This window comes from Orbicella faveolata, unplaced genomic scaffold (assembly GCF_042242905.1).
Source record: "Orbicella faveolata isolate gen_17 unplaced genomic scaffold, um_ofav_v1 contig_36, whole genome shotgun sequence".
Taxonomy (NCBI): domain Eukaryota; kingdom Metazoa; phylum Cnidaria; class Anthozoa; order Scleractinia; family Merulinidae; genus Orbicella; species Orbicella faveolata.
The window spans coordinates 3,235,739-3,244,924 of NW_028301565.1; the positions used below are offsets into that span (position 1 = coordinate 3,235,739).

At 37.3% G+C, this 9,186-nt stretch overlaps 1 long non-coding RNA gene across 1 annotated transcript; it reads left to right on the forward strand.

Moving 5' to 3' along the window:
• The first annotated feature begins 7,347 nt into the window (after positions 1-7,347).
• Positions 7,348-9,186, forward strand: LOC149102013 (uncharacterized). The gene is made up of 3 exons (XR_016202565.1): positions 7,348-7,480; positions 8,367-8,498; positions 8,950-9,186. It is a non-coding gene; the product is annotated as an uncharacterized LOC149102013 (long non-coding RNA).

Genomic DNA, 9,186 nt, shown 5'->3' on the forward strand with positions numbered 1-9,186 from the left:
TCGGATCTACTAGACAATAAAAAATTATTCCCATAAATTTTCTTTAATCGGAAGATCAAAAAATTGTGAGCGACGCGAGAGCTTTTCAAAGTACGTCAAAAATGCAAACATTTGGCCATCCGTCGTCAAATTTCAATTTACAGGTTAGACGTATATTTTAGCATGCGCCACATGACTCAGATGACTTGACTTATGTTAAGTTGAAATAGACACAGAGCTGATAATTTCGAAATGTTCTAACCTCATTTGCTGTAAAAGGCAGGTCCAAAGCCGATTTGACGTGTTTCTCTCACCATTCGTCGCACATAAAGCAAAGTTTGCTTTTGTTTACATAACGTCCGATGTACATCGCCAACTGTCAACTTATTTAACGGTCGAATACCATGAATCTGTGACCCTCTTTCGACACATATGATCACCACTGCATCTAAGTCAAAAACGGCTAAGTCATTTGTAGATAGTTGCTTGCTTTGCACAACACCAAACGATTACGTTTGATCATCATGTTTTGACGGCTTGAATCCTTTCTTGAAGCGGTTCCTTGTTCGTCACGCAATGCTGTCATCCCATTTTAGGGGGTAGGGGTAGGACAATTCCTATCCTAATACGTAAGGCTCTGTAAGGCTTGGAATCACTGGGAGCACACAATCGTGTTGAGTAGCAAGAGATTGAATTAAGAAATGAAAAGAATGAATAGTTTACCATTGCCCCTGTTGTAATATTTTACTCAACCACCGCTACCTACATGCCCTGCGTAATACTGTAACGCTAAACTCCATTCTCGTACCCACTGCTACTCGTCTTAAAAGTCCGAGTACGTGAGCAAAAGAAACGGAGGCTCTGGGGACGAGAATGCGCTAAACTCAAACCTAGGTCTTTTCGCGCTATGCAATTATTTTTGGTTTATACATGTAATACAGTGGGCTACCCTCGGGGAAATGGGTGGTGACCGCTTAATGGGACTAGCCGCTTAAATAGAGGTTGGTGTACTTTGAATATTTAATTTTTCACTGTCGGGCTATAAATTTCTTGGCGAACATGGAGTCAATTCAAGACAATCATGATAGACGTGTGTTTGAATTATCACTCGTCATGCACTTCAGTTTCAGACTCTTATCTGCCAGCGCCCTTTCCAAAACAAAGTTCTTAAATTTTGGGTGGCCGCTTAATAGGGGTAAAGACAATAATGAAACCCTTATCGGAATGACCAAATGGTGGCCGCGGAGGTAACCGGTCAATAGGTGTTTTATTTACAATATTTTACTGACGATAATTTTGGACTGTATTGACAACAGTCCACTATTTTCTGTTACATACCAATGCCTCGCCACCAAGCAAACAAAATACGCCAAATAAAATGGCATGGCCAGGGCTATTTACTCACGTAATTACTAATTAAATTTAGTCTGTTTTTCTCACGAATTAGACATGTCGTGATTTCCTATTTTTATTTCAGGTAGTTCTTGCTTCATTGATCTATAATTTGTTTATGGCGATTTTCTTAAAATTCTAGTGAGTACAGGCACTAGCTTTATCAGCTGTTGTCTGAAACGTCAGAACGTACAACAAACGTGATTTGGACCGACGCCACGTACACTATGGAGCACGATTATATAAATATACACATATTATTATATATATGAACAAACAGATGAACAATGATTAAATTGTTTCACTTATCCTGAGAGTACTCTATACAAAATAGATTATAATGTGCAGCGTATGCCGTGACAGCATTGCGTGACGAACAAATAATGGCTGTAAGATTGTGCTGCGCCGACACGTTTATCAACAATGGTCAGCAATCGATCAAACGTAATATTTTGGCGAAGCGTAAAGCAAGCAACCATCTACAAATGACTCAGTCGTTTTAGACTTAGATGCAGTGATGTTCATAAGCGCAGAAAGATGGTGAAAAATTAAATATTCAAGGTACACCAACCTCTATTTGAGCGGCTAGCCCCATTAAGCGGTCACCACCCATTTCCCCGAGGGTAGCCCACTGTATTACATGTATAAACCAAAAATAATTGCATAGCGCGAAAAGACCTAGGTATGAGTTTAGCGTTACAGTATTACGCAGGGCATGTAGGTAGCGGTGGTCGAGTAAAATATTACAACAGGGGCAATGGTAAACTATTCATTCTTTTCATTTCTTAATTCAATCTCTTGCTACTCAACACGATTGTGTGCTCCCAGTGATTCCAAGCCTTACAGAGCCTTACATATTAGGATAGGAATTGTCCTACCCCTACCCCCTAAAATGGGATGACAGCATTGCGTGACGAACAAGGAACCGCTTCAAGAAAGGATTCAAGCCATCAAACCATGATGATCAAACGTAATAGTTTGGTGTTGTGCAAAGCAAGCAACTATCTACAAATGACTTAGCCGTTTTTGACTTAGATGCAGTGGTGATCATATGTGTCGAAAGAGGGTCACAGATTCATGGTATTCGACCGTTAAATAAGTTGACAGTTGGCGATGTACATCGGACGTTATGTAAACAAAAGCAAACTTTGCTTTATGTGCGACGAATGGTGAGAGAAACACGTCAAATCGGCTTTGGACCTGCCTTTTACAGCAAATGAGGTTAGAACATTTCGAAATTATCAGCTCTGTGTCTATTTCAACTTTACAGAAGTCAAGTCATCTGAGTCATGTGGCGCATGCTAAAATATACGTCTAACCCGTAAATTGAAATTTGACGACGGATGGCCAAATGTTTGCATTTTTGACGTACTTTGAAAAGCTCTCGCGTCGCTCACAATCATTTGCCCAAAGAAATTTTTACAGGAATCTGTAGACCATCCTTCTGCAATTCAACCACCAGAAGCTTGATCCATTTGAAGGTTTCGCACATGGTGAAAATTAATTATATTGACGAAGTACTTTTAAGTGAATGAAATACATGTCTTCGAAATTTAATTATTTTGCACCCAAAACGACAACGCAACTTTCCCTAAAATCAACCCAGTACACATTTAAACATTGCACAAAAATATTTGAGTGTTTTAAAGACGGAAGAATCATGTAGTTTTGCATGCGAGGCTCTCAAACTTGCTTAACAAAATGGTGCGTCAAATGACGATTTTAACCGAATTTGGTAATTTGCATATTTCTTTGAAATAAAAGGATATTTCGCCAAAAAAACTATCCAGTAGTTTTTGTCATGCCCTAGCCTATCTACCATAAGAATATGAGCGAAATCAAATTTTCGACCGTTGCCGCGAAATTAAGAATTTGTCTGATTTTTACAGGCAGGCACTCTTAAGGTAACTTGTCTTTATTTTCTTCCATTCTTTACGTTAATATTCGTAAATGTAGAAAGAAAGAGTTCAACTTAAACAAATGGAACAAAGAAAATTACTCATGGCTTATTTAAATAATTCATTTTTTTGGCTTTGGAAGGAAATTGTGCTTGGTTTATGGGTCTTTTAAATTTATGTTGTGATAATCTGCAATGGCATAAAATTCAGTTAATATTTTGCCAACACGAAATGGAGAACCGAGTGCAAGATAATTTAGTATGTTTATAAAAAGAGGGGCTTGAGAAATTTGGGACATTTGAAGGACAGCCTTGCTCCTCGCAACTTTCAGCAAGGTTAGGTTTCAGCTAGTGTTGTGTAAATAGTGCTATTTAATTTACATTTCAACCTATTGATAATATGATTAAAACCTTATAACCCCAGAAGTGGCAGCACTCCATTTGATCAGGGGAACACGATTCCAATTTCTCTTTACTAATAAGAGGTTTTAGAGATTTACGTGTCCGGCTTTGATGCATGTAGGATATTAATGTATAATTTTGCTGTAAATTATCTCCTTGATATGCCAACTAAAAAATATCTTGGGCTCAGCTGACAAATGCACATATGCATCATAACCATTGAAAGCATTTTGTTGGATAGTGCAGGCAAAATACATGTAAATATTATAACTTACCGTTACTTTTAGCTTACTTATTAATTTAGGCATAATTTAATAATAGCATAATTGCTAATTAATGGCACCCAGACACAGTTCCTGTACTCCACAGTCTCAGTCGAGAAAAAAAGAACAAATCACTCGGACACATTATTGAAACTAAATAATAAAATTATAATTGGAATCCTATGCAAGTATTTATGATCAGCAACAAAATATTATCTTTACCGTTTATGCAAGAGTGATTTTGTTTATACTTGTAGTTTTAGAGATTGTGCAAACCCTTCAAGCAGGAAGACAGTCCCCATGATAATTATAAAAGTGAAGATTGCTAACTTTATTAAATCCATTTTGAAATCACTGGTTATCCTTGCAATCTGATTGGCTCTCAATGGTGCGATTTATTCACGAATCGCACTAGTTTTTGCTCTAAATCGCATCTTTTTCTCAGCCATTGAGAATGGGACAGTAAAACAGAACAACCAATCAGATTTCAATATTAGTTTAGGGTAAATAATAAAATTTCAGGAAAATGAGAGACAAAAAGCCATTGTGTGGAGAATTTAGCAACTATTATTGCCAAAACTTTGTTGTTCTTGCTTTTTTTTTTCCAAAAAAATTGACGAATGTAATTAATTACAGTTTCTAAATGACGATTATCAGCTCCTTCAGGCTGAACACCTACTTTAATGGAAGTTTCCAACTTTCAGTGTCCATTTTGACGAATATTTTGCTCAAAATCCGTATGATACCGAGTCCAGTAAAACATAAACAAACGAAAACCACACAACAACAAATTCAGGGCCATCTCAAGAAGGTAGATGTTTCCAGGTTTCCGGTAGTTTCAAACGAAGCAACAAAAGAGCTCAACTCTGTCGCTGTGAATAAACATAGTCAAAATGCGCCCCGCGCCACCAAACAGTGAATGAATGAACGTCTTACGAAGCTGGTGCTAGTCCCACCATCTTGGAAATATCTTGAAACAAATGGCGCCGCAAGAACATGACAAGGTCCTGAGTATTGGGTCCTTCACCGAGGTCACAAAAAGAAACGGAGATGATAACGAGCTGGACTCCCTTAAAATCATGCCATTAAACGGTATGAAAGAAAAAAAAGTACCATCCACTGGGCATCGTGCACTCGAGTTTCACAACTCAAAAGAAATCCATCGCAGAATTACTTCAAATTCCTTCAAATTCAAATTCAAATTCCTTCTCCAAAGACAATGAAAAGTCTCAGCCTCAACCACAGAAGAAAGAAAGACCTTCCATCATTGATTCAGGCGACGAGAATTGAACTTTTATACCTGAAGTAGACTATTTTCGTTCTCACTTCAAAACCGCTTGTTTCTTTGTCATGCTCGGATGAGTTTTCGTCACATGACATCGTTTTGCATACTAACTGAGACGTAAAGGCGTTTCCGGTTCCGCTTTTTTTTTTTAACAAACCGGCTACTGGAAATATAAATCAAAAATCTAAAAATTAAGGCGATAAAATTGTGCGATTTCAAAATGGATCTAATAAAGTGGCAATTGAACTTCGTGTCGTGCAATTTTGGTCTGAAATCATACTTGTGATTTCAAATCGAATTCGCGCTGCGCGCTCGTTCGATTTTGAAATCACGCGTATGATTTCAGACCAAATTGCACTCCACTCAGTTCAATTACCATTATGTATCTTTGGTGATAAAGTTAGAAAACAGAATTTCAAACTTTTCACATGTGTATACTATTTTCAATTGGTATTATTTGCCAGATTACATTTGGTAGAGATTTAGGATTTAAGTATATTGTATACATATTGAGAATGGAAGACAGCTGATTTTAACCACAGTGAATAGTAAAACATTTAAATTAAGAATCAAAACTCCGAGTCATTGACAAATTTCGGTAGACTGGTTTTAGAACTGTAGCACTGAAGTTTAAAGCTTTTTAGGGTAGTTTAAAAGAAAGCTGTAAACATTTGATTTACTTTATTTAGTCCAGTTCCCTGACATTTTAGTTTGTTAGTTTTTTTTCTGAGTTCTGGTAACCATTAATTAGTGCACCTGATATCTCCTTGTAACTTATCTAACACATTTCTGATGGGTAAAATAACTTTGCTGTTGTTGTTGTTGTTGTTGGTAAGGAAAGTGCGGGTTATTTTAGGGCTGTTTAAAAAACATTGAATTTTGCGCATAGGTAACTGCAAATATTGGGTATTGAAGTTAAACTATTTTCGGTAATGTCACACTGAAAATAGATCTAGATATCAGTTAACGTAATGCGTTTTCTTCGCGTCGCTCGATGTTTTAATCCATCCCTTATCTGGAATTCGTGTACAAAATTGTTTCGATCGTTTTGGGACATTTACATTTTAAAGTCACTGCACTTTTTACTTTCAAAAGTGTAAGAATCAAACGGTTATCACCACGAATTTTGATAATGGGGTCATGTTTTGGATTGGTTGATAATATTGAGCTTCTTTTGTAGCTATGTCTTTGTGATTACATGGAAAATTAGGTGACTAAAATTAAGCTTGGAGGTCTAAATGCCCGATTGTGCCCTCAATCTACAAAGTGATATTTTCCCTGGCTATATTTGCCTTCTTAGCCCGGTCCTGAATTGCAGATCTGGACTTCTTCTTTGTGGATTCTCCCAAAGTACCCAACGAAGTTATATCAGAAATGTTTTTGACCGTAATTGATTCCAAACTCTGGAGAGCGGTAAAATAAAAAAAAAAAAACACGAAAATTACATGGGACAAATTAAAACTTAGATTAACTTTTCAGCCCTCGTGAGTGTTTTGTGGACAAGCCAGGCATACGATATAGAAATATTGGCATTTTTGAAACAAATAAAAACAACAGACCTGCATTGTAATTTTGGAGAATAAATGTACAAGGAGAATAAGTAGAGTTTTATGGCACCGGCGTTGCCTTTTTTTTGTTGTTGTTACTGAACTCCATAGGTATTCTTTCACGGCTCCAGAATAGGGAAGGACAATACTAGAAAGTTATTTTTCTTTTAATTCCCAGTAAATCTATCCAGTTTATACAGAGATAATTAGGACATACTTAAATTTACATACCACTTTAATTCTCTACTGGAGGAAAATTTTATCATTAAGGCTTCTGCTGCCGTTATGTCTTGTTAAAGTTACTTTCCACGCATAACTTGCCTCTAATCTGAGGTGACTGAAGCATTTGAAGATTTTCGAAAGTCGTCACATGAGATATTTCTCTAGCTGGCCAGTACTCAAGAGATGAGCACCACTTTAACTTAAGGAGTTTCTTAGTTTGTGCAAGTACGTATACAAATGTAAGTAGCGGAAACATCTATCCAAGCAAGCCTATATAGCTTAGAGGCTATAAATCATGTAAAACAAAATATCTCTCCGTCCAAGCCAATACAACCTAGTGAACACATAAATACGCAGCATCCAGTGTGTCCTATCCATAGTCCACAGTTCTCTTTGTGCAGTTTTAGAAGCTGGAAACTCAACTGAACACCGTTCACCATGAGACTTTGGCTGGTCATTGCTGTCGTGTTTGTGATCATTCAGTGTCAGAAAGGTTAGTTCACGGTACTTTTAAGTTAAGCGTTTTTCTTAACCAGTCTTTTACGAATTGATAACAGACCTGTTCTAGCAGAGGGTAATTTAAAATAAGCCAGAGAAACTTGATCAAACTAAAGGCAAAGGACTACAGTTTTCCAGTTTGTCACTCGTACTACTTTACGATTATGACGGCAACATCTGATCGATGACCAAGGAAATGGTGTAGTTGAGCACAAGGCAAAAACTTAGGTCAAAATGATTGTTCAAAAACACTTGGTGCTCAAGGCGGAAAGCCTGTCTTCATTCACGCTGAAATAACAATAAGATTTGATCTGGTGTAAGGTGATTATTTCCTATGAGATAAGTGACACAAAATCATATCTTGAATAAAATTTAACTTAATTTCCTGATGAGGAAGATTTCATTACAAGCTAGTGCAGGATTGCCTGGAGAGTTTGAAGAGCCTTTCTTTTAGGATCAGGCGATCGTGTCACTATGTTGAAAAAAAAAAAAAGATGGGACGGCAAGTTGCTGTTCAAAAATATTGTGTGCAATATGGAACGAAATCTCATATGAAACTCGTCGCTCAAACTGCGATTTTTTTCGGAAGGAGGATATCCCATAGTGTATATTCGCATTAAAAATATTAATGACAACCAAACAGATATCTGCTGTGTGTTCCCTTCGTGGTAACGCGAACAACGTTTTCAATGGAATCAATTAGTCCTGAAAGCTGAAGCAGTCCGCTATTTTTAAACATTATAAGATCATCAGTATCTTTTCCAAGATAGAGAACTTTGTGTAAAATAGCGCTAGCTGAATTGATATTTTGTGTCGTACCAGAAAACATAATCTCAGCTATTGACCAGGGCTATATTTTACTCTATCGTCTTTATTTTTAGTGCTTAGCTGTGGCGGAGGTGGTGGAAGTGGCGGTGACGGCGGCGAAGGTGGAGGTGGTGGTGGTGGGGCAGGCGGTGGTGGTGGTGGTGGAGAAGGGGGTTCTGGTGGCGCCGGCGGCAGTCGTAGCCTTGGTAAGTAGTTTTCTTGTATGTTCTCCTTTTTAAGTCGAGCAAAACGGAAAATAGCTCCCCAAGGAGGAAACAATAATATGAAATGACCTATAACATCCACAGATGAGAAAAGCTAACATAGCTTCTAAGAAAATCATTTGTAAGAATGCAATGTTTGGAAGACTTTCAACGGCAGGTAATATGTTGAAGTTATCTGTCTTAAAAATAATACATTCTTCTCGTTTTTTCTCAAATATAAATTGATCCCTTATTCTCGTCTTCCGGATAAGAACAAAACGATAAGTGTGCTAAAAACTGATTGTGCACGTTCATGTCTTACTTTCATTCAAGAATGGGGACTTTTTGTACTCCAAACTATGTTATGTGTGTTTTCCAAGGTTGTACTGAGATAGACTAACTTAGCTCTTGATGAGGGCCTTCAATTTAAACTGTATTTTGTATATTTTTCTAGGGCCAACCATCCCTGAAGGTGTAGTGCCAACAACTGAAGCAGGTAGCGGTTCTGGTGACGATGACAAATGAGGACTGAACAGGATTGAAATATCAAGCCCTTACTGCCTTTATTCGAACAAATAATCAGTAACGTTACATGAATTGCCGATATGGAGTTCAATTTTATGTAATAATCGTAGTCGTAGACTTGAAAGTAATGTAAAACGCAAAGGTAATAAAAGTTACACGAACATGA